Source organism: Marmota marmota, unplaced genomic scaffold (assembly GCF_001458135.2).
Source record: "Marmota marmota marmota unplaced genomic scaffold, marMar, whole genome shotgun sequence".
Taxonomy (NCBI): Eukaryota; Metazoa; Chordata; class Mammalia; order Rodentia; family Sciuridae; genus Marmota; species Marmota marmota.
Genome location: NW_026000058.1, coordinates 777,740 through 804,321, shown reverse-complemented (window position 1 = coordinate 804,321; position 26,582 = coordinate 777,740). Strand labels below are relative to the sequence as shown.

The window sequence follows — 26,582 nt, the reverse complement described above, 5'->3', positions numbered from 1 at the left end:
ACTTATCTTCCATGGTCTGAAAACTGGGGCCTTAGGCTGAACTCCTCAAACCTCCATGTCCAGCTTCTCTGTCAACATTCATTTCTCCTGACAGTCTCCTGAAATGAGGTGTCCTTTCTTTTTTTCAAGGCCAACCCACAGCCCACAGCCCCGACCTGTTTCCTACCTGTTTCTTCTGGGGTTTTGTTTCATCCTTTTTCCCTTTCCTGCTTACTTTTCCCACTTTTCACTCCTCAGCTACCCTTTTTAGTCTTTAGTTTTGTAATTTTCAAACCTGGCCATGTGTTAATGTCACTGAGGATATTTTTAAAAATACTGAAATGGGGTGCCATTCCCAGGGACCCTTGGGTGATAATTTTTAGGAGTTCCTGAGAGTATTCTTATTATAGCCAGGATTGAGAATTAATTACTGCTCTAGTTGCTGCCCAGTTGCTGCCCTTTCCAATAAAATCTCTTAAGAGACATCTACATTTATTTTGTATACTTTTTCATCTCCCATTATTCCTTTAACTATCATAGTTTATTTCAACTAAAATCCTTGTTACCTTCTAATTGCAGACCCATTAGATACTTTAAATGTTTATCGTGTTCACTGGATTAATCTTTTGGGGTCTTTTCCTTCCCCTTGAAGTCCTACTGCTCTGACTTCTGTGATAGTGCATTTTCTTGATTTACTTCTTTGTTGACTTTTCTTATTATTGTTATTCATGGTGCTAAGGAGTAAACCCATGACTTTGTGCATGCTGAGCATGGGCTTTACCTCTGAGCTACACTCCCAGCCTTGACTCTGCTTGTGAGTACTTTAAAGTATTGGTTTTCCTTTATTCTGCTTTTCCTTATTCTACAGGCTTTCTCAACTTCAGGACTACTGAAATTTTGAATGGGATAATTCTTCATTGTGCGGGACTCTCCTGCGTATTGTATAGGATGTTTAGCAGTATCTTTGGCCCCTTCTTGTATAACATTAATTACTCCCCACCTTCTGTTCCAGTTAAGACAACAGAAACCTCCCTGGGGATAAATTGTCCCTCACTGAGAACGATTGATCTATAAGGTGTCTGTGGTCATCCTCAAGTCCTCTCATGATTCCCATAATTACTGTATACTAAAGACTCACAGACCCATGGTGTTACCATTGTTAAATCTAGTTCCATATTGCCTTTGCAGAATTTTGCACCTAAATTTTAAAATCTGTATCACTTCCCTGTTATGGAGCACATAACTTCATATGTAAGGTGACCCTCTATGTTTTGGGATCCTCCCAACCTCTACAGCCTTGTTTCCTGTCACCTCCTGTTTTTCTTCTATTCTACCAGTACCAGACTTAATTGTTTTGTTTTTTAACATGAACCATGCTGTTCAGTGCTTCTGTACCTTTGCCTAATCTGTTTTATCAGCTAGAAATACCTTTGTTGCTTTCTTAACCCAATTAAATCAATTCTCCACTGAATCTAGGAAACCTCCTCTGATCTCTAGGACTAAATCAAAATACCTTTCCTTTGTATTCCTCAGAGTACTTTATTTCTCCATCGTGTTCTAACTATCCTAACTGAAGTTGTTTACTAGCTGCTGTTCATTTAGCACATTATTCCGAACGTTCTCTTAGCTTCTTTAATGTTCCCAACAAGCCTGTGAGGTAGGTACTGTTGAGGAATTTGAGATTTCTGCTTTATTAGAGCCTGTATTAGTTATCTATTATTGCATAATAATAGATGTTACTGTAAACCATAGTGACTTGAAACAATAATTATAGTGTAATATCTCATTTTCTTTGGGTTAGGAATTCAGACGTGGTATGGGGAGATATTTTATCTCTGCCATCTGATATCTGAGAGACTTATAGGCTGGAGGGTAGAATAATTTGCACAGTTGTTTGCTCATATGTCTAATGGTTAATACCAGCTGGTGACTAGGGGGTTTGGTTTATGCTGTCAGCTGGTTTACTAGTTAGCTTTCTGCTGCTATAACAAGTACCTGAGATAAATCAACTTGAAAGGAGAAAAAGGTTTATTTTGTCTCACGGTGTCAGAGATTTCAGTTCATGGTTGATTAGCCCTGCTGTTTTGGACCTATGGTGGGATCTCATGGTATGAATGTGCAGCAGAGAAGGCCTGTTCACCTCATGGCAACAGGAAAACAAAGAAACAAAGATAGGAAGGAGCCAGATTTCCAGCATCCCTTTCAAGAGCACACGCTCATGACCTAACTTCCTTTCACCAGGCCCTACCTCTTAAAGTTCCACCACCTTCTAGTACCACCAACCTGAGGACCAAGCACATGGGCCTTTGCGGGGTATTCCAGATCCAAACTACAGTAGCTGATAAGTGTTAGCTTTTAAGGTCCCTGTTAGTTAACCCCCTTGCCAGGGATGGTCATGAATTTGGATTTGTCTTGTTTTTTCTTCATTCAGATTAAATATCTGGGCAAGAATAACAAATAGGCTGAATATGGTAATGAATACTTGCAATCCCAGCAACTGGGGAGGTTGAGGCAAGAGGATTGCAAATTCAAAGCCAGCTTAGGCAATTTAGCAAAACCCTGACTCGATAAAATGGACTGGGAATGTAGTTAAATGGTGGAGCATTTGCCTGGCACATGTGAGGTCCTGGATTCAGTCCCCAGAACTGGGGGGTGGGAGTGGGGATCAAATGAAAGGTATTGTATCCTTGTTAGTGTACCTCAACAGATGGCACGGGCTGTCAGAAGTCTTTTTTTCTTATAAAGGCATCCTTTCTCCTTTGTAATGAATACATTATCAAGGGTAAGAACTTGAGAGTGAGTGAATATCTGGTCATCTAAAGTTTTTCTTTTAATATTAATTTTTTAATTGTAAGTGGACACAATATCTTTATTTTCATGTGCTGCTGAGGATGGAACCCAGTGCCTCACGCATGCCAGGCAAGCACTCTACCTCTGAGCCACAAGCCCAGCCCTCTAATAATTTTTCATCTAGTGCTATCAGTGTCCATGGCCTGGATTATTACTGTGAAATAATTTTATATTTGTTTCTACTTAAATTACATTTATTTCTATTTCTATAATTTCTTCCCCAGGTTTAAACTTTTTTTTTTTTTTTTTGGTAAGAGCTTTTTTTCCCTGCTCTACTTTATTTATTTTAGCATGGTTTTAGCTTTATTTATTTTAGCATGGTTTTTAAGAAATCATTTTCGTTTTGATGCTCAAATAATCCCAATTTGGCCAGAGTAATTATGTCTAAACATTTAGACAACAGTCCTTGTTCACAGCCCTTGAATTAGTAAGAGAATTGGGCTGTCAGAGTAAGGTGATCAGGTTGTCTTTCTCTGGTTATTAGCTCATGATTTATTAGCTGATAACAAATACAGTCTCTGCTGTTGTCAGATAGGTTTCCTTTTGTGGGCATAAAATATTTTCAAAAAGATCTTTTTAGTTGCCAAAGGAGAATGGGGATAATTTCTTATTTTGTCTTGTCTTACTGTGTGAATGTTGAAAATGCAATATAGTACAAATGTTCTTGGACAGCCTTATATCCTTTTTATAATTAAAGAGAGAAGAAGAAAATAACTAACGTTTCTCAAATGCCTGGAATTTTTCAGGCCACAGATGCTCTTCTCACAATGCTCTTATGTTGGACTAGGTACAGCTAAAGTAGATAAGTAATGAATTGTAAATCTTTTGCACAAATATTTCTGTTAAGCTAGGCATGGTGGTACATGACTGTAATCCCAGTGGCTCAGGAGGCTGAGGCAGAAGGATCGAAAGTTCAAGGCCAGCCTCAGTGATGTAATGAGACTCTAAACAACTTAGCAACAGGCTGGGGATGTGGCTCAAGCGGTAGCGCGCTCGTCTGGCATGCGTGCGGCCTGGGTTCGATCCTTAGCACCATACAAACAAAGATACTGTGTCCGCTGATAACTAAAAAAAATAAATATTAAAATTCTCTCTCTCTCTCTCTCTCTAAAAAAAAACAACTTAGCAAGACCCTGTCTTAAAATAAAAAATAAAAAGGGCTAGGGATCTGGCTCAGTGATTAAGCTCCCCTGAGTTTACTCCCTGGTACAAAGTAATAATAATAATAATAATAAATTTTTGTTAGACTAGTAAAATACCAATGTGAACACATTGTCGTGAATCAGTCTTCCTTGGTTACTTTCCCTCTTTTATTCTGTAGGAAATATTGATCTACTGTACCACTAGCTTGTTCCTTTGGTTAATAGCAGAGGGTAGGAAAAAGACTTAAATTTGGAAACTATTTATGGAAAATCATATTACCTCAGTAACATGCAAGTAACATATAGCATGATTTAACAGTGCCATAAAAAAGTTGTTTTGCTCGGGCCGGGGTTGAGCTCAGTGGTAGAGCTCTTGCCTAGCACGCATGAGGCACTGGGTTCCATCCCTAGCATCACATAAAAATAAACAAATAAAATAAAGACATTGTCCGTCCAAAAAAAAAAAAAAAGTTGTTTTGCTTATGTTGTTTCCTTTTGTGGTACTAGGGATTGGATCCAAGGGTGCTTTTACCACTAAGCTCCATCCCCAGCCCTTTTATTTTGAGACAGTGCCTTGCTGAATTGCCCTGGCTGACCTTGAACTTGGAATCTCTTGCCTCAGCCTCCTGAGTCACTGAAATTACAGGTGGGGGCCACCACATCCACCTCTTAAAAAAATATCTTTTCTTACACACATAACAAGTTAGTTCAGTGTCTCAGCCATATCAGAGTTCCATCTTTGTGCTTCTCAGTCTTTCCCTCCAGTTTATTGCCTTCAGCCTTAGACAGGGAGAAAGGGGAGTGATATATCGTCTATGGATTCCTGCTTTTTGTTTTGTTTTGTTTTTTAGGAAAGGAAAAGCTTTTCTACTGCCCCATTTATTCTCTCTATCAAGTTTCTACTCACTGGGCTCCCTGCCCACATATAGAAAGCTAAGAGAGCGAGCATTTAGCTTTTCTGTCTTGTGGAATAGATGGTGGCAAGGGAGAAGGGTATTGAGTGTCACAATATCTGCTTATTAGGTATTTTATTAGCTACTTGCATGGTGGTGAGAAAAGATAACAAGTTGGAGCCCAGCCTCAGCAACTTAACAAGATGCTGTCAAAATAAAAAGGACCTAGGATGTAGCTCAGAGGTAAAGTGCCACTGGCTTCAACCCCCATTACCAAAAACAAGAAAATTGCTACAAATTAATTGTACTATAGAATTAAAACTCATTTCATTTTAAACAATGTTTTAGCAGTCTTTTGAAGCTTTTTTTATTTTACTATTACTGATAAAATACATTAACTGTGGATACTCCCCATTTTCTGGGTGTCATCACCTAAGAGGTTTTGGCTCTCTTAGTTTTTTCCCTACATTTCAATCATTTAATTTCTTAATAAATTTTCTTTCATCATCATTATTATCATTTAATGTTTCTCATTAAATAGATCACCTTTTTTTTTTTTACAGTAGAAATTAGATTTATTTAGTTTTACAGTGCTGGGAAACTGGACAGAGTTACATATCTCATTACATTCAAGATACAGAATATTTCATCACAAAACTACCCTATTAACCTAATTGCCTTTTCCACTCCAAATTGTCCTTATAGTTTTGTTTGCCCCAATATATCAAAGAAATAAAATCTGTAGCTTTTGCGTCTGATTTTTGCTCATTAGCATAACATAGTTGAGATTCATCTGTGTCCTTGCCTGTATCAGTAGTTCATTCTCTTTACTGAGAAATAGTTTTCATGGTACATATTGATGTACTATAATCTACCCATCTATTCACCAGGGAATGGATTCTAGGATCTCTCTACTTTTAGTGACCATGGATAGAATCATGTCGCCATTCTCCTGTGTAATTATATGGGAGTGAGAATGTCAGATTGTAGGTATGTATTTAATCACAGGAAACTGCCACCGGTTTTTGAAGTGCCCTTTTTTGCATTCTTGCCAGCTGTGCCTGAGAGCTGCAGTGACCCCATGTCCTTGCCAGCACTTGGTGTTTTTGGTTTAAAGCCATTTTAATCTCACTGTGGTTTTGACTTTCACATCCTTAATGATCAATGACGCTGAATATCTTTTCATTTGTTTGTTTATTTGTATGACTTCATTGGTGAATGTCAGTTTGAATCTGACATTCTGAATTAGCCCACATGTTATTGGATGTTTTTATTGCTTGTTCTCTTATTATTAAATAGTTAAAGTCTGTCATATATTCTAGATCACGATTTTTTTTTTTTTTTGTATTGGGGATTGAACCCAGGGGCAGGTAACCACTGAGCCAGTCCCCAGCCCTTTTTATAGTTTGAGTCAGGATCTCCCTAAGTTGCTTAGGGCCCTAAGGTGCTGAGGTCGGTTTTGAACTTGCGATCCTCCTGCCTTAGACTCCCGAGCCACTGGAAATTCTTTCTTTTTTATTTTTTTTAATTTTTTAATATTTATTATTTATTTATCGGCGGACACAACATCTTTGTTTGTATGTGGTGCTGAGGATCGAACCCGGGACGCATGCATGCCAGGCGAGCGCGCTGCCGCTTGAGCCACATCCCCAGCCCCTGGAAATTCTTAATACTACTAAAGTATTCACTTATAAAAATAGTTAAGGTGGTAGATCTTACATTATATGTTTTTATCCCAATTTAAAAAATGTATGTTTTCTGAATTTCCTTGTGGGAGAAAGGAAAATCAGAAAATCCCCCAAGAGGCCAACTGCTGAATATTCCTTCCCACAGCAGTGACAAATGTCTCCCACTCTAATCATTCCAGAGGACTTGCCCCAGGCTCATTCAACATGAGTGACTCTTGTAGATCCTGAGGGTGGTGAGCACTTGGAAAACTCTTGGTGAAAGGCAGGATGGGTACTAGAGGTGATCGCTACAAGGCTCCATGGGATATCCGAGATTGCTATACGTGCCGTCCAGGATGCTGGGGTAAGGCGCTGCGAGACAGGCACGTGGCCGTGGAGTCCCGCCCTCTACTCAGGAGTTCATCTCACGGCATTCCTTCGTTCTTGACTAGCCACTCTGAGTGATGCTCATCTGAGGCCTAGTTGGTTTTCCTTTGTGATCCTCTGGCAGAACTCCCAAAGGGAAGGCTGTAGAGTCCCTTTCAGCAGTCCGGGGGTGTCATTTCCAGTCTGTGTACCTCATGCCAAACACAGCAAGGCAGGAATGAAAAAGCTTGGCTTGGGATCTCTGCTCGGGTTTCATTTTTCAAAAGCAGAACTCATGTGCCAAGAGTGGGAGCACTGGGGTCAGGGGTCATTTTCTTGACAGACAGCATTTCTTTCAGAGTTTATGACAAGAAAGAAAGAAAAGGCTGTAGGCAGCTTAGTCTAAACAACTTTCGGTTTGGCCTGAACAAAGACTCACCTGTTTTTAACTTTATTTAGTTGTATTATGAAAGAAAGCTTCATGATTTTTTTGTGTACGAACATTTGACTAAACATTTACTAGCCATTTGTGCACTCACCTTGTTGCCAAGTAGACACCATCTCTTGAAATGGAGTCAGACAGATTCCAGACACTGCTTTCTGAGTCTCTTTGAAATATAGGGCATTAGCATGTAACCCGTTTCTCACTGTTGGGATCCAAATGATCTAATGGAAGGACCTCTGGAAAAAATTTCCTCTCATTCTTGAAATAACCACGGGAATTTCTAGTTCTTTACTGCCTTTGTCAGGATGTCATGTTTGGAACTGCTTCAGCCATCTTCTGACTGACCGTATGTGGGAGACATGGCTGATGCTGAGGATCGAGAGTGAGAAGGTGGAAAGGGGCGTCTGCTACTGAGTTGCCATCCCAAAGCTGGGGCTGTCTACCTCCAGACTATTAGATGATTAAGGTAAATAACTGTCCTTGTAGTTTAATCCGTTTTTGATCAGATAGCTGATCAAAATGAGTATAGTGAAAGTGAAGCAACATTATTCAATTTTAAAATAAAGAGTAAAACAACATTAATGAAGTCAAAGTGCCTTAGGTTCCTACAGTAGACTTCTGCTGCTTCTCCAGCTTTGTTCCTATCTCGTCTCCCCTTGCCCTGCTCATGCTAGCCATTGGGCCTTTGTCCCCCACAGTTGCTCTGTCCTCTTCACCCATAGGTAGGCCTTACCCAGTTTGGTTTCATCTTACTGGATTGCTGGGATGTTCTGTCTTCGACCTTACCTGTCCCATCGCCGAAGCTAACTCAGGTTTACCCCTTGGATAATAATAATTTCGGGCATCACTTCCCCGGAGAAGCCTTTCCTGACACTCTTCCTAGGTCCTGTGTATGTCCCCAGAGCTCTGTGTACTTCTTTTTAGCTCTGATCACACCGGCAATCTTTTATCATTGTGTGGTGCTATGGTTTGAATGTCCCCTCCAAAACTCGTGACAAGGGACTGGGGTTGGAGCTCAGTGGTAGAGCGCTTTGCCTAGCACAAGTGAGGCCCTGGGTTCGATCCTTAGCACCACATAAAAATAAATAAAGTAAAGGTACTGTGTCCATCTACAACTAAAAATAAAATTAAAAATACTCATGTCAAAGTTTAATTGTCACTGTGGTGGTAATGGAAAGTGGAACCTTCAGTAGTCAGTTGGCTTATGGGGGCTCCAGCCTCACGAGTGGATTACTACCTTATCATGGGAGTGGGTTAGTTGTAAAAGTGAGCTCTCTCTGTCTCTTGGGCGCTTGCTTGCTCTTCTGCTGTGTTGTGACTCAGCAAGAAGGCCCTCACTAGATGCAAATTCTTGATCTTGAACTTCAGAGCATCTAGCACCATAAGCTGGATGAAATTCTATTGTTTATTCTGTACCCAATCTGTAGTTTCTGTTGTAATAGCAAAAAATGGACTGACATGTTATTTAATGTCTTTCCTTCCTGTTATACTATTAAATTCCAAGAAGGAAGGGACATTTATTCTTCCAAAGCCTCACATAATCCTTGGCATATGGTACATTCTGAAAGAATTTTTCTTTTTTTAATTTTGAAATGTGTTAGTGAATGCATGTATTTTCTTTTGGGTGTAACTTTTACTTTTCTTTATCTTATATTTCATTATCCAGATCATATTAAATTGGATTTCCATTTGGTGCCCGAGCAAAGTGGAGGATAAACAAGACATTAATTTCCTCAGGGCATTAAATATTGTAGGAAGTTTTGAGATTCTGAGTTGTCTGGATCCTTAGTAATCATATTATCTTGCTTGTCTCTGACTTTGACATAAGAAAAATGGCAGAATTCTAAATGAGAACAATTGTATAGCCATTCAATTTGTTTTTAAAATGTCCATGTATTATGTGAAATAATTTCATGGTGGTACACCTCCCTGGGAAACCATTGCCCTAACATTTTCATTCTAAGTATATACTACTTTAGAAAAATCACTTGCCTAGCATACATGGGTCCCTGCCATGAAAAACTAAAAATCAAGTTTATGTGTCTGTTTATACCTATTGTAATTTTTTTCACAGTTCCATGAGGACAGGAATAATTTCAGTATCTAGTTAGATTTTTTTTATACTTTTTTTTTTTTTTAGTTGTAGATGGACACAGTACCTTTATTTTATTTGTTTATTTTATGTGGTGTTGAGGATCAAGCCCAGGGCCTCTCAGTTGTGAGGCAAGCGCTCCACCATTGAGCCACAAGCACAGCCCCTAATTTGATATTTCACATCTAATTTTCTTTATATAATAATGTGTCTTGTCCATTTCTACGTCATTACTTATATCTGTCGGTCAAATCTTTCTCTCTCTGTGTGCCACCCCACCTTCCCACCTTTGGTTGCTAGGAATGGAACCTAGGGGCTTCTACCTCTCTTCTGCACCAATCCCAGATCTGTCACACGTGAACACGTGAATTCTATTCATTAGAATTCTACAAGAGACACCACCACTGATTTAGACAATCCCTTATAGAACTCTAGGGCTCTTTTGGATTTTCTTTTTTCTTCATTATATACTAGACTACATTGAACACGTGCTTCTTTACATATGTTATTGTCTCTTAAAGCGTATCTTCCCATGTTTTCCATCCTCTTCTCTTTGTACGTCAGTTTGGATATTTTTCTGTTGATCCACCTTGACTTTCATTAATCCTATCTTCTCTTGTATCTAATCTGCTGTTATATACATCTAATAAATTCATTATTCAGATACAATATTTTTTATTTAACCCAGGGGTGCTTAACCAGTGGGCCACATCTCTAGCACTTTTTTATATTTTATTTAGGGATAGGGCCTTGCTAAGTTGCTGAGGCTGGCTTTGAACTTGTGATCCTCCTTCCCCAGCCTCCTAAGCCATTGGAATTTTATGCATGTGCCACCACGCCTGGCTTCACTATCTTTTTTAACATGTTAATTGTAGTTAATTTAAAGCCCTTTTTTTGGGTAACTACAATATCTGAATCACCTCTGAGGCTATTTCTCTTATTTATCTTTTATTACTGGTTTTGGGTCATTGAGCCTATAATTTGGCGGGTCTGTTAATTTTTGGTTAAATGTGAATAGTTTTGTATAAAAACTGTGAAAGCTTTAGACAGCGTTGTTTTTCTCTAGAGAGGATTCAGAGCCTGGTGCTGTGGCACACGCCTGTAATCCTAGTGGTTCTGGAGGCTGAGGCAGGAGGATCTCCGGTACAAAGCCAGCCTCAGCAACAGTGAGGTACTAAGCAACTCAGAGAGACCCTGTCTCTAAATAAAATACAAAATAGGGCTGGGGATGTGGGTCAGTGTTCGAGTGCCCCTGAGTTCAATCCTAGGTACCAAAAACAAAACGAACCCTTCAAAACTATAGAGTTCAGGGTTTTTTTTTGCTAGGCATAGAGCATAGTGGAAGATTATTTTTATTCTATCAGGAACTATACCAAGACAAGACTGGGTTACAGCCCTGAAAGTAGATAGTCTACTTAGGGTTCACCCTTAGCTTTCAAAAGTTTCAGTTTAGATTTTTATATATTTTGTGAGCCCTTCCTCCAAAGGATATAAACCCTAATCTTGGTCACAGGAGAGTACATAACATTTTATTCTAATAAATAAAGACTTCCACTTAAATGTTTCGTTTGCTGCCCTTTATAGCTGCAAACTGATCTAAAAGGGAAATTGCTATGTGCCTCCTTAGTCTGCGAAAGACCTGAATTTGCTTTTCCCTCACAGTGATCCTTCATTGAAGCTTTGCACAGGATCCTCAGCCTTCTGCTCTTGCCCAGCATCAGCAAAATCGGTTACAGAAGCTGGCTCCTTCTTCCAAGATTATTCCCTCTCTAGATTCTTAACCACTCTATTTCTCATTCCTTAGTAGTTCTCCTTTGTCTTCAAACATTCTACCCGAATTTTCTAAGTTGTGCAAGGTATTTTTTTTTTTAATATTTATTTTTAAGTTTTTGGCGGACACAACATCTTTGTTTGTATGTGGTGCTGAGGATCGAACCCGGGCCGCACGCATGCCAGGCGAGCGCGCTACCGCCTGAGCCACATCCCCAACCCCTATGCAATGTATTAATGCTGGTCTGCCACCAACTGCTTTCTCTTACCTAAGACTGAATATCTGTGGTAACATTTCAGTAGGATGAAATTCTTTTTCTTTTTTCCCAGAAAATTTTAAGTTTTATTTATAACTGTTATAAAGTTGAACTGCTGAAACTTGTTCATTGAGACATTTTGACTTGCATTAATGCTTTACAGCCTGCATTTATATTAAAAATTCACCCACAAACAAAAATGGAAAAATGACAATACCTGATTTCTGTCCACTATTTTTCCACTTGCAGTTGTATACTTAGATATCTTTTGACCCTATGGGAGGAAAATTTTAACATTCAGAACTACCTTTAACAGGAAAAAGAGAGAGAGAAAAAAATATATAAATATATATATATCTTTAAGAATGAAATGTTTCTAAAATCAAAGTAAATTCTAAGCACCTTCTTTCTCCATATGGGCAATATTGCTAGTTGGTGTCTTTTGGCATAATTGTAACATGTTTGGCATGGAAAGAACACAGATTGATGTCTTTATAAAGGCCAACCAGAGAAGCCTCACTTGCTCCCTGCAAAGCACCTAGAGCTGTGCACTGGAAGTGCAGATCTGTTTTGAAGTCTTGAGCAATTTCTCACACCAGGTGCTAGAAGGGAAGCCGGCAAATCAGAAGTTCAGCGTACTTCTCTTTGTTTGTTTTTTGTTATCAGGGATTGGACCCAGGGTCACTTAATCACTGAGCCACATCCCTAGCTTTTTATTTTTCATTTTGAGACAGGATCCTGCTAAATTGCTTAGAGCCTAAGTTGCTGAGGCTGGCTTTGAACTTGAGATCCTCTTGCCTGAGCCTCCTGAGCCTCTGGAACTACAGGAGTGTACCCTACAGTTCAGTGGACTTGTGATAACGTCTCATTTCACAAAGTGCCACCATACCAGGCCTGTAACAATGAAGTTCTTTACCTCTCCCAGAGGGCACACTCTTGTGAGCAGCTCCTGTCGCCAGTGGTTTCCTGGATGCTCTATCGCCCATGGATTTGGGGAAGTCTGCTGTATATGGCCCAGTCCTTTTCCTGTGGCTGGAACTTGGCTAGCTAGAGGCAGCGCTGGCATTAGAGAGCAATGGTGGCTGCAGACACCATGGAAAGAGTGGATGACGTTCTTAAGAAAATGCTGGGTCAGATGATCTGACCTTTAACATTGATATTGGTAAATTGCCCTCCTAAAATCCTGTAACTATTACAGTCTCACCAATGGAATTTGAAAGTATCCCATATGTCCTCAGAAAAAGTGTTGGTGTCAGTCTCTATCTTTGCTAATGATGATAAACTTGATGGTTACTTTTGTTTTGTTTGTGATTTTTTCAGTTGAGCTTATTTTCATATAATTATTAGATGTTTATATTTCTTCTGTGAATTGTACCTTAATATGCCTTGCCCAATTTTCCTTTTATGGAGTTTAAAAAAGTTATTTAGGGGCTCTCTCTACATATGATATAGATATGAATATTTTTATGTATGTTACAGATATAAATTGCTTTCCAGTCTATATTTTGTTTTGTTCTTGTAACTTTTCATATATGCTTTTAAGTTTTAGGGTGTCAAATCTTTCAATACTCTTATGCTTAAAAAGGCTTACCTATCCCAGTGTTTTAAAAGGATATTCCAGTATTTTCCTTATATCTGGTGTTTTTACGGTTGTATAAGTAAGTCATAACCCTTTTTGATTCTAAGTGGCAGAAATCAATTTAATAATATAGCTCAAGAAAAATTAGAATGTATTGATTATGTAACTCATGTTCTTTGGTTATATCAGACCTAACATCTTCCTTTTATACCAAATGTCTTATAATGCCCTCTGCTATCCTGACCTGAAATTTACTGGTAATATAACCTGTAAAACAAATTTTTAAAAAATACATATTTGTACATACTATATTTCCCAAAGGAGATATAATAGGGGAGAGTATATGAAAATATTTTAATACGTAAATTCTTAGCTGTGACTATTCTGGGAGAGAAAATGAAAATTCAGATGCTTGCCTCTGCCTATAGAGCCATTAAGAATGTGACAGCTACCAATACAGACAGTAGGTGGTATTGCCTTGAAAGTTCCTCTGCCACATGTGGCATTGGTAGAGGATTATGATTTTCCAAAAAGGTGAAGAACTCTTGGGAAAGTTCTGGGGGTGGGAGGAAGTGTAAATTTGCCTTGATTTTCAGTTGCATTCCTGAAAATTTTAGCATAGAGTTGTCCCTTGGTATCTGAGGGGGATTGGTTTCAGGATCTCTGCAGATACCAAAATATGTAGATGCTTGAGTCTCATATTTTCATATAACCTATTCGTATCCTTGCATATACTTTAAATCACCTCTAGACTGACTTACAATAACTAATACAATGTAAGTGCTGTATAAATAGTTGTTATATGTATCTATTCAGTACAGGTGCATTTTTTTCATAGATATTTTCAGTATGCAGTGGGGTGACTCCTTAGAACCTGTGGATATAGAGTGCAGACTGTACACCTGTGAAGATCAAATGGGCAAAACTTGGTGTTTTGTAGGTCGGAGTTGGGTTTAGTGTCAGTGAAGCAGAGGTGGTTTTCCTCCAGGAGGATGTCTAGGCAGGAGGTTCACAGGTTATCATGGCGGAGCTCTGCTGGGCCTGGCCATCCTCCATGTATGCAGATTTGCACTCCCCTTTCCTACTTAGTGAGTCCTCCCAGTTACTGGGATCAGGAAGACTGCTCCCTTGAATTTTGGAAATCACTACCTGGGGCTGATATTGAGGACCCCTGATGTGACTGAAAGTATGTAGATGGGCAAGACTTTTAGTAGTGTGTCGTTTTCATCTGCTTTGCCTCTCTTCTGTCCCTGTTGAGCCTGCTTTCCTCGGTTGGCATCCGAGTTAGACAGCTCTCCCTTTGTGCGGTGAAAGTGGCTTCAAGTTCACCTCAAGAGTGGGCCGCGTATCAGCTTTCATGGAGTGTTCTCTGATTTGTGACACCTCTGATGGGTAAAGAGTATTATTCATATATATTGTTTAGTTAAGGATCTAATCTGCTCTCAGAGTATCCAGTTATTTACAGCATAATTTATTGAATAATTCGTCTACTTTGAAATGTCTACTGTATTATATAAGTGCTTTTATCCTCATCTCTCTCTATGTTCTCTGTTATCTTCTGTTATCTTTATTTATGTGCTGTGCATGCACCATAATGGATTTCTTTGCTATAGTTTTATAGATGATTTGACACCTCGTTGGGAAATAGCCCTTCACTTTTTTCCCATTACTTTCTTTATGCTTCGCTTACGTTTACCTTTCCAAATGGATTTTATTTATTTTATTTTTTTTTAATTTTTTTATTAGTTGCCCAAAACATTATAATGCTCTTGACATATCATACATTTGATTCAAATGGGGTATGAATTCTTATTTTCCAAATGGATTTTAGATAGAATCTGTCTCTGTCCAAACCATTGGGATTTTGGTTGGAAGCACATTGAATATATATTTAATCTGGGGAGAGTGGGTACTTTTTAATAGTATTGAAACTTTTTATTGAGGCCTGTGGTTCGTGTCTCACTTTGTTTTTAAATAGAGTTAATTTTTTAGAGTAGTCTTAGGATTACTGCAAAATCAAGCAGAAGGGGCTGGGGCTAGGGCTCAGCGGTAGCACACTTTCCTGGCATGTGTGAGGCACTGGGTTCGATTCTCAGCACCACATATAAATAAATAAAATAAAGGTCTATCAACAACTAAAAAAAATATTTTAAAAAATCAAGCAGAAGTCACAGGGATTTTTTAAAAAGTCATTTAGTAAAGTTTTAGTTTTTAACTGATTATTGCTAAAAATTTTAGTTTTTGATGTTACCCATCATTTTGCTAATTAGTCAAATTCTCTTATTAACTATGAAAGGTTTTCATTTTATTTCTTGGGGTTTCTAGATTTATAAATATTCTATAAATTTGAATTATATTTTTCTTTCCCATGTCTGTGCCTCTTATTGGTTTTTCTTTTCTGTTGCATTGACTTTACTATCAAAACCAGTTGTTGCCAGGTGTGATGCACGCACCTGTAATCCCAGCGGTTTAGGTGTCTGAGGCAGGAAGGTTGCAAGTTCAAGGTCAGCCTCAGCAACTTAGTGAGGCCCTTAAACAACTCAGGAAGACTCTGTCTCAAAAAATAAAAAAAGGCTAGGGATGTAGCTCAGTGATGAAGTGCCCCTTCGTTTATTCCTCAGTACAAAAAAAACAAAAACAAATCCACAAGTTGTCGAATAGTAGGCACCGTGCGTGCGTGCTGTCTTCCTGAAGAGTGTATTAGTGTTCTTTGCTAATAAGCATGCTTGCTTTTTGGTTCCTAGTATCAGCTCTACCATATTTTTAAAAATTTAGGTCTGGGTGCACGTGTGTAATCTCAGGGGCTCAGGGAGGAGGATCATGAGTTCAAGCCCAGCCTCAGCAGTTTAGCAGGATCCTAAGCAACTTAGCAAGATCCTGTCTCAAAATAAAAAAATGAAAAGGGCTGGAGACGTGACTCAGTGGTAAAGCGCCCCTGAGTTTAACCTCTGGTACCAAACCAAACCAAACCAACAAAAACCCTTAGTTTTATTCCTAATTTCTTAGGAGGTTTTAATTAATAATCATTAGGGATTCTATCAAATGTTCTTTACAGTCCTATCAAAATGGGCTTATAGTTTTTCTTTTTATAAACAATTAATGCATTTTGTTACTGAATAGATTTTATGATATTACATCAGCACTGCAAGCTTTAAATAAAAACTACTTTGACAAGGAGCATTAATGTTCTAATTGTATTTATAAAAGTGTCTTATTAGAGTTGATTTGTTCCTTTTTTTTTTTTTTAAGATTCTTGCTTCTATTCTGAAGGAGGTTCTGTAATTTCTTGTGTTGTCAGCATCAAGTTTTGGTATTAGGATTAGATAACTGTCTTCTTGTGCTCAGGAATAGTTTAAATAATGTAGGAATTATCTATTTCTTAAAGGTTCCTTAAAGGTTTAATGAGTTACCTGCCATTCCGTCTGGGCCTGACATCTTTGAGGGGGACTAGATCTGTTACAGACTTTTTAGTTGTTTGGGGGTAAATGGTCTAATGTAGTGCTTTACTCATTTCTATATTCTCAGTTTCTAGCACAGTGTCTGTTTTATAGTAGATACTAAACTAATTCATTTGAAATGAATGGATAATTGTAACTATGTCTTTAAGAAATATAGGAAGCATATGAATTAGTACTAATAGGTACAAGTATGTGCCAGAACCTAGTCTAAGTACTTCACAGACGTTAGATTGTCGAATCTTCATTACAACCCTAGGAGAAAGCACTGTGGCAGAAGATCTCCATTTTGTAGGAAAAATTGAGACACAGGATAGGCAGATTGCTTAAGGGTACAAAGGCAGTTAAATATTGGAGCCAGGATAATGCAAAAATGAAAATATTTTTATGTGGTGAGATTATAAGTATTTTTTACTTTAAAAAATTTTAACAGTATCATTTGTCTTTCCAGCTTTTTCTTTTAAAGAATTAAGCATTTCCCTTTCTCAGAAACATTTTTTACAAGGCACACATGCCGATATGTCAGTAAACAGAACTAGAAGGTTTTTAATTCTCTTTTCTTTCATGGAAGTATAAGTGAAGTATCACACATCTTTGGGACACATTACTCTGCCAACATAGCAGGTCTGCCCAGATTGTTCATATGGCTGTTACCACTTTATAGTAGTTGTCATTATGATGTCACCCTTTATTTTGAAAATATGTCATGATTTCATGTTTTATAGATTTAAAAAAATTACTATGGCTTCTTCCTGATAACAGCTTGTCTTGTTGATTTGAGTAGCACTTTTTTTCCCTTTTTCTAATGTGGTACTGAGGATCTAACCCAGTGACGCGCGTGTTGTAGGCAAGTACTCTACCACTGAGCTATACCCTGAGCCCAGCAGTATAACTTTTTTTTTTTTTTAATATGTTTTAGTTGTAGATGGACACAATACATTTATTTATTTATTTACTTACTTACTTACTCTTTTGTGTGTGCTGAGGATTGAACCCAGCACTTCGCATATGCTAGGCAAGCACTCTGCTGCCCAGTCACAACCCCAGCCTCTGCAGATATTTGAATATACCTAAAATGTATCTTTTGTTGTCTGATCTGCAGCTTTCAAGTAATAGTTTGTCCAATCAGGACCTGAATCGTTTGTGCTCATCTTATCTAACCTTAAATGAATTTGACCTGTGCCAGAAAACGATTTTTTTTTTTTTTTGAGAGAGAGAATTTTTTAACATTTATTTTTTAGTTTTTTGGCGGGCACAACATCTTTGTTTGTATGTGGTGCTGAGGATCGAACCCGGGTCGCACGCATACCAGGCAAGCGTGCTACCGCTTGAGCCACATCCCCAGCCCACGATTTATTAATTTACACCTGGGGATATTCTGTTTTAGTGACTAGAAAATTCATTTCTGCTAATTAGCATAATGTTATATTTGGATTTCTCATATACCAAGAAATAACCATTCAGATGGTTGTTTGATGTATATAGAATCAACAAAGAAAATTGTATGCCTTTTAGGAGAAAATTTATTCAATTTGTGATGAAGCCTATGGAATTATTCATTTCACCTTGAAGATTTTTTTATAATGATAAAGTATTTATATTTATTAGTTTTTTTTCCTTTGTCTATATTAGATAATTACCAACATGTTCATACTTTCCAGATAGGTAATAGATGGTTGCAATCTAGAAAGACATTAGGGCTGATTAGTTTGCACTTACACATTCAAACCGATCTTTATTTTAGTGTGTGCTACTTTTTTTTTTTTTTTTTTTGGTACTGAAGATTGAAACCAAGGATGCTTTGCCATAGAGCTACATCCTCAGTTTTTCTTTGGTTTATTTCCCCCAGCTCTTTTTTATTTTTTATTTTTGAGACAGGGCCTCACTGGGTTGGTAAGGCTGGCCTTGAACTTCTAATCTTCCTGCCTGAGCCCTCCATCCCCAGTTGCTGGGATTACAGGTGTGTGCCAACATGTCCTGCAGCTGTCATCTTTTGACATTATTTATTTTTTTTAACATCTTAGTTGCCTCCTTCTCTAAGCACTTTTGAGTTTAGCAACAATCTGTCTCTGAATCATTTTGTAAGATATACTACATGTAAGAAGGTTTCCTGCCTAAAAAATGAGTTTTCCTGAAGTTAATGCTAGCTTTTGGAACCATCGTTTTCTGATACTGATCAAACTTAGATTTTGGGAGTTGACTTCATGGTTAACTTTTTAGAAATTTATTTCAAAACATTAAGGTTTTTTCCCCCCCAAAGATTAAAAAGACGATGTATATCTAATTAAAACAAATTTTAAAAAAGTTATACTCTGAATATGTGATCAAACTTTTCAATAATAATATTTTTTAAAGAAAAAAAAGATTAAAAAAAACAGCATTACAGCTCAGGAGGCTGAGATAGCAGGATCACTAGTTCAAAGCCAGCCTCAGCAACAGTGAGGCACTAAGCAACTCAGTGAGACCCTGTCTCCAAATAAAATACAAAATAGGGCTGGGGACCTTTTTAAACATACACCACACACACACACACACACACACACACACACACACACATGATATCTCCATTTATATAATTGAAATAGGATTGATCATATTACACACTTTATTGTTTTATAATTTTTATTGGTTTATAATTTTTTAAATAATTGTATATCTTTCATCATATATAAAATTGAGGCCCATCAAAGGTTTCTTAATTCATTCAATAAACATTGCGTATTATTATGTGCAAGATGCTATTCTAGATGTTGAGCATGCAACAGTGAACAGAACTAAAAAATGACTGCTCTTGTGAAGCTGAGGTCCTAATGAGGAAGACAGACAAGATGAACAGTGTCAAGCAGTAGTACATGCTGTCAGAAAAAAAGGCTGGGAAGGGGATTGGAAATGTGTGTCGGGGGGTGAAGATTCAAAAGCACAGTCAGCAGAGGCTTTATTTTTATTTATTTTTACGTGGTGCTGAGGATGGGACCCCGTGCCTCTCATGTGCCAGCAAGCGCTCTGCCATTCAGCCCCAGCCCCAGCCGCAGCCCCAGCCAAGGCTTTATTGAGAAGGTGTTTGACCTGGAGAAAATGAGGAAATGAGAGACCAGTGTGAAGGACATATCAGGAGATGCTCTCAGAGAAGTCTGGGAATAGATTGGGGATACGGGGATGTGCAGAACCACTTGATTGGTTATTGTAAGGGCTTTTACGCCATTGGAGAGTTTAGATGAGCTTCTTTCTGGAAATGGTCATCTTAACTGCTGTGTTGACACAGTGCAGGGCTGCGGGGGCGTTGGGTGGCTTGGAGTCATGAAAAGTGGCATGACTCCAGATGTAGTCTGACAAGAGGCATGCTAGAGCTTGCTCATTGAACATGATGTGGGACACAGAAAGAGTGAAGGGTTTTGGCCTGAACAACTAGAAAAATGAAACTACCCTTAGCTGACACAGGGCACAACAAAAGGAGCAAAACTTGGAGGCAGAGATTTCAGTTCATTCAGTGCTTTATCATACGTTCAAGTGGAGATATTGAAAAGCAGTCTTGTCTGGAAATAGAATTTGGGAGTTGTGGTATTTAAAGTCACGAAGCTGTATGAAATTGCCAACAAAGTCAAGATCAAGATTGGTAGAGCTCAGAGACTTGAGCCCTGGAATTGCCAGCCCATAGGAGTCTGAGGAAGTCTCCAGGAGTTGAAGAGACCTCTGTTCTGATCTTCCTGGTCTCAGCTCACCACAGAAAAGAATGTAAGGACCAGTCAGGTAAGAGTAGCAGGGCAAGAGATTCATTATAAAGGAAAAGTACCTACTTGAGAATGGGAGGGCAGGTAAGCACAGAATAGCATTCCGTCTTAGAGTGGGGTTCGGATACCAATAGAGTAGCTAAGGCACTAGATTAGCCGTGGAGTCAGGGCGGGGTTTTGCAGTTTTGCACTTGTGTTTCATGTCTAAACCCTACTGCTCAGTTCCTCCAAATGCCTTACGGTTGTCTTCCAGTGTTGTTTTTTCTTCAGCTATTTGGTAAGCTGCTGGCAAGGATATGGCTGGGTTGGTTATGGGTTGTTCGGTTTGCATTCTGCCTGTTAATGGACGGTCCCCTTTTGAGATTCAGTGCTCTTTGTTGCTCTTCATACGCCTAAATTCCTATCTCATGTCCACTGGAATTAGAGGTTTGGGAGGAAAGGAGGAATAAGCAAAGGAGACTGAAAAGAACCACCAGGGAAGTAAGAGGAAACTTAAATGAAGACTCTGTCTGGTTTTAGCATGTGACTTCCCCTCCTAGACCCTTTGGGTTGATTTTTCTCTTCCGTGAGTTGCTAAAATTTAAAACATATTGCCTTCCTTCCCTCTACTCATGCTGTCACACATAGCTTTAACAAGAAATAGCTACAGCAGCAAGAAATTCAGTGTAAATACTGTACGCGTCACCCGAAGATAATCTCCAAACAGCGCATATGTTTTAGGGGCCACCCTGAACAATCTGTGTTACTGCTGAGAATACTTGGAGCCCACATCTGACTTCCAGAGAGTAAGCATCCAAGCAAGCAGTCATTAGCCAATCAGCTGCTGGCAACTCCAAGTATTTGTATAGGGTCATTTGAAGAGCTCTACGGAACTAGGATGTTTCTTAAACTGGATCACCACTGTTTATTTATGGTCTGTTGAAGCATATGATAATTTCTTCTTCCTGTGACTAACAAGTATTGGGGGGCTGGTTATCTTTTGCTTTTTGCCATGTAGTAGATTATCCCAGAATTTGGTAGTTTAAGACAACATTTATTATCTCACTGTTTCTGAGGATCAGACATTTAGGAGCAGCTTATTTAGGTGGTTCTAGAGAAGGTTTCATTTTCCTAGTGAAAATTAACATATCAGGGCTGGGGCTGTGGCTCAGTGGTAAGGTGCCTGCCTCGCATGTATGCAGCACTGGGTTCGATTCTCAGCACCACATAAAAATAAATAAAGATACTGTGTGTTTATTTTCAACGTATCAGATGTGGCTGCAGTCATCTGAATACTTAAATGGGTCTGGCATCGGGGCTTTCAAGGTGGTTCACTCACATAGCTGTTGGAAGGAGGCCTCAGTTCCTCACCATATGGGCCTCTCCAGAGGGCTCTTTGCCTGTCCCTATGGCTTAGGAGCTGGCTTCTTTCAGAGTTAAGTGATTTAAAAGAGAGGAAGAAGGAAAGAAATCATACCTTTTTATATCCTAATTTGGTGGGTCACATACATTGTCATTTCTGCCTCATTTTATCTGTAAGAAGTCAATCACTAAGTTCAGCCCACATTTACAGGGAAGAAAACTAAGTTCCACCTCTCAGAGGGAAGAATATTAAAGAATTTGTGGACACATTTTAAAACCACCTTTTGGCTACAAATTATTTACACTTCTCTTGTGTACAAAATACAATTACCTTCCACGACGTACTCAAAATCTTGTCCCTTTGCGATTAGACATTCCTGCTCAGCAAGGGGAAGATGAGAACGCAAAGGTGTTGCTGGCTCATATAAACCCTGATAGGTGTTGAAAAAGTATCAGCAAGTCCTTGACTAGAGCTCCACTTATCCTGACGAGGAGTGCTCTGGATTCCTCCCTCTGGGCTTCGCGTCGTCCCTTCTTTTCTGTGAAAGGTAGTTCATATTTGCCGTTGCCTAGTTTCCTTAGCTTGCTTACAAGTAGAAATTTGAGGGTCCAAAGACCTCTTTGCATTTTGTGCTGTTTCTGCACCTTTCAGTTTAAGCCTTAGTGTGTCTTTTAAAAACTTGAGTATGCTGTGCATCTAACTGAAACTCGTGCCATTAGGCAACCCTCTCCCACAGATCTCTTGTGGGCATCCTCTCTCTACCCTGGCCGTCTACTGGGCTTGCTGAGGGTCGCCACCTGTGTGGCTGGAGTTGCATCCCCTGAAAAGATGTGTGTGAGTCCTACCTGGGAAGTGACCTTATCTGTAAACAGTGACATGAAAGATGTGATGAAGCTGGGTAGGTGGCACACGCCTGTGATCCCAGCATCTCGGGAGGCTGAGGCAGGAGGATCACAAGTTCAAAGTCAGCTTCAGCAACTTGGAGAGACCCTAAGCAACTTAGCAAAGATCCTGTCTCAAAATAAAATCTAAAAAGAGCAGGGGATGTGGCTGGTGGTTAAGCGCTCCTGGATTCAATCTCTGGTGTCTCCCCCCACCCAAGAAAAAAGATTTAATTAAGTTAAAACAAGATTATACTGAATCAGGGTGAACCCCGATCCAGTGGTTGTGGGAAGTTTGGACGTAGACACAGGTGACACAGGAAAGAAAGGCAGTGCAGATGGCGGCCGAGGTCGGGGTTGTGGGTCTGAGGCCGAGAAACGGCAAGGAGCGCTGGCCGCTGCGCAAGACCAGGAGGGCTTGGGACAGAGTCTTCCGCAGGACTCCAGAGGAAACAGTGTCTGGGGACCTCTCGATTCAGACTTTGGGCCTCCAAACCGATAAAAAATCCCTTTTGGTTTAGGCCACCCAGTTTGTGGTAATTTGTTACAGCACCCTGTAAACTAACCCAGAGTGTTAGAAGCCCAGTTGTTAAACCAAACGGTTCTCTAGGCACTATTTTAGATCTCTCTGAGGTTTTATGGAATTTTTAAAGCCACACTCTTAGTTCATTTTAAACCATGGTTTTTTGGCAGTACCCTGAATTAAACCTTTGCTTGAAGTCCATTTCTCAGTTTTAGTATCATTCACTGTTACGGGATGTTCTCAGAATTGTCTTCACCTACCTTCTCCGCCTCTCCTTTTTTGTGCTGGGGGTTGAACCCAGGGGCACTGAACCACAGAGCCACATCGCCAGCCCTGTTTTGTATTTTTTTAGTTGTTGATGGACCTTTATTTTACTCATTTATTTATATGTGGTGCTGAGAATGCACCCAGTGCCTCACACATGCCAGGCAAGTGCTCCACCACTGAGCCCCAGCCCCAGGCCCTCTTATTTGGTATTTTATTTAGAGACAGGTCTCACTGAGTTGCTTAGCGCCTTGCCATGGCTGAGGCTGGCTTTGAACTTGCGATCCTCCTGCCTCGGCCTCTGGAACTGCTGGGATTACAGGCGTGCACCCACCACGCTGGCCCTAACTTGTTTCCAACTGGCCTTCCTTTAGTCTGCCCCTCTCCTCTTGCATCTTGATGCCAGCTGCAAGAAGACGGGGTACCTTCAACACAGCGAGTGCCTTTAGCAGAGCCTCGTGCCGTTCAGGAGGCGGCAGACCTTCTGCTGACCCCTGAGGCTCCCGGGTCGCTCTCTCTGCAGATCAGGAGATCTGCGGCCCTCCCCTAGCTTTCCCTGACTCCCCAGAAGCACCTTGCTTTCACCTTGTTGTTGTGCTGTGCCTGCACGCACTGTCGGCTCTGCACCATGTCTGCCTGCCTTCCCCCACCCGGGCCAGCCTGGGCTTGGGCATGCAGGCCGAGGTCCTGCCCTGAGCTCCCTCCCTGCTCTCTGGCTTCCTCCGGGGCTCCAGAGCCCTTCTAGCTCCTGTCCATGCTGGGGTGCCAAAGGCAGACCCATGTAGCTTTTTATTGTGACAGTACCTACTTCTGTATACCAAATCTGTAGTGATCATCAGCTGCTCTAGGGTGAATTATCCCAGACGTCAGTGGCTCTAAACAACAGGCATTTATGGCAGCCCTGGGTCTAGCTGCAGCCGGCAAGAAGGCAGGCAGTTCCTCCCCCTGTCGCACCAAGAGAGACCCCTGGCTACTGCCTGGAGGCCTGGGAGCCAGGGGGCCTCCCTAACTCTGCATCTCCTGCCCTTAGCCCTTGCCCCACCCCACCCCCAGGGCCACCGCCACCACCACTGCCTCCCACCATGTCTCTGAAGAGAATCCACAAGGAGTTGAGTGACCTGTTAAGGGACCCTTCGGCTCAGTGTTACGCAGGCCCTGTTGGAGATGATAGGTTCTATTGGCCAGCTACAATAATGGGGCCAAATGACAGTCCCCATCAGAGTGGAGTTTTGTTTTTGTTTTTGTTTTTTTTGACAATTTATTTCCCAACAGGTTATCCCTGCAAACCACCTAAGGTTGCATTCACAAGAATTTATCATCCCGATATTAACGGTAATGGCAGCATTTGTCTTGATACTCTACGGACACAGTGCTCTCCGGCACTGTTTGGGAAGTACTCTTGTCCATCTGTTCTCGGCTTGGCTCGGATCTACAAAACAGAGGAAAGTGCAACAGAATAGTTGGGAATGAACTCAGAGGATGCAATGTAATTAAAGAGACTATTGAATAATCTTTACAAATAAAGATAAGGAACTCTAAAGAGAAAGTCCTTTTGATTTCCCTTTAGTCAAATGGAAAGCGTTCCATGAGCCCCTCCTGTCCCCTGTGCACAGGTCTACCTGATACAGCAGGGCTGCGTGTTGTACGCACTTGGGACAACAAACCAGAGACACTGCACTTCTGTACCAGCGTTGCCTCCTAGCAGGGAAGTTCTCCAGGCGTAACCTAGGTGTGAGCCTAAAAAACCTCCCTGATGGATCACAGCAAGGGGTGAAGAATGGCAGTGGTACACGGTGTACGCCTTGATGGGGTAAAGCTTTGCTGACCTGTTAGGAGATGGTTTTTAAGTGGAATCCATTTAAATGCAAAACAGTTATGAAAAATGAGGTGAAGAACAGAGTTGTTTCTGTATTCATTTTATTCTGAAGGACCTGTAACTTGGGTGAGGGTGTCATGACCACAGTAAACTCTACCCACATCCTGTATCTCAAGGTCCAAGTTTGACTGGTCAGCATTAAATGGACTGGAGCTATTGGTATGGAAATGTTAGTATGTGATGGGCTTTGCCCCCAACTTCTTTTATATGTCCCTGCCCCTGACCTTCGTCCTTTCAGCCCCTTCTCCGTATTCTTTGGTTTGTATGTGGCTTCTCACTTAATACACAGCTCAGCTCCAATTCTTCTTAGGTTTTAACTGCTTAGGTCTGTTTGGGTGTAAGGGTGAGAATTCATCTGATGGAGATACTTGTATATTTAAAGACCCATTGCTCCTCTGGAGGTTCTGTGTTCAAGAATGTTTAATCAACTGATTACTACAATCATTACATTAAAAAAAAACAGGCATTTATTATCTAACAAATTCATTGGGCCAGGAATTTGGAAGTTTAGCTGGGTTGTTCTGGTCCAGGATCTCATGAGGTTACGGTCAAGATGTTGGCTATTGCTGCAGTCATCTAGAGGACCCACTAGGTCTTACACATATTTTGCAAGTTTGTTCTGGCTATTGGTAGGGGGCCTTAGTCCCCTGTCTCCCAGTACTGGGTATGGAGCCCAGGAGCACCTGGCTATTTAGGCAATTTTGTTAATTAAAAAATAAATGTTGTCCTGGCATGGTGGCACACCCCTGTAATCTTAGCCACTCAGAAGGCTGAGGCAGGAGGATCACAAGTTTGAGGCCAGTCAGGGGAACTTAGTAAGACTCTTGACTCAAAGTAGAAAAATAAAAAGGTCTGGGTATATATAGCTCACTGGTAAAGTCCCCCCCCCAGTAAAAAAAAAATAAGTAATGTACACAAAATACAAAAACAAAAACTAGAAAGGAAATAGTATAATTAGTTATTTTTGAATGTTAGTAGTAAGGAAAGTCTAATAATAGCTACTTTCAAAGCTACGTGGATTGGCCTAACACAGTAGGAACCAGGGAATTAAAAGTGCAGTCATATTTGTATGTATCATAGTCATCTGAAATGCCTTTAAAAATTATTCTCAAAATTACCAAAACAAAAAAGCAAAACAAAAAATCTTTAGATGATACCTTATTCAGAAACCCAGTATATAAGACACATAAAAAATGAAACTGCCATTTTGGATCTAGAACCCTACTGGTGCAGCTTCCATTTTAACCCCTCCTCACGCCAGTGCCAGAGATCCAAGGAACATAATTTGAAAAATGCACCATAACATGATTCCTTTCCAGCCTAATTCACAAAAATCTGTCCATCTGTTAAGATGTTAGAAGTCTAGAAAATAGCCATAGTAGCAAAGTCACACACCACTAGATAGCAGACTGATTTCTGATGCTCTCTTTTGTAATAGTGGAAAGCCATTTGTGGGTTAGGGAAGCAGTTGGA

The 26,582-nt window shown here is 40.0% G+C and overlaps 1 protein-coding gene and 1 long non-coding RNA gene across 8 annotated transcripts in view; both read left to right on the top strand.

Moving 5' to 3' along the window:
• The window catches only part of Rnf115 (ring finger protein 115), a 91,202-nt gene that overhangs the window by 57,666 nt on the left and 6,954 nt on the right, over positions 1-26,582 (top strand). The gene's annotated exons all lie outside the window — the stretch shown is intronic.
• On the top strand, positions 1,780-25,919 carry LOC125619918. Its single transcript, XR_007351479.1, has 3 exons — positions 1,780-1,793; positions 20,592-20,599; positions 23,670-25,919. It is a non-coding gene; the product is annotated as an uncharacterized LOC125619918 (long non-coding RNA).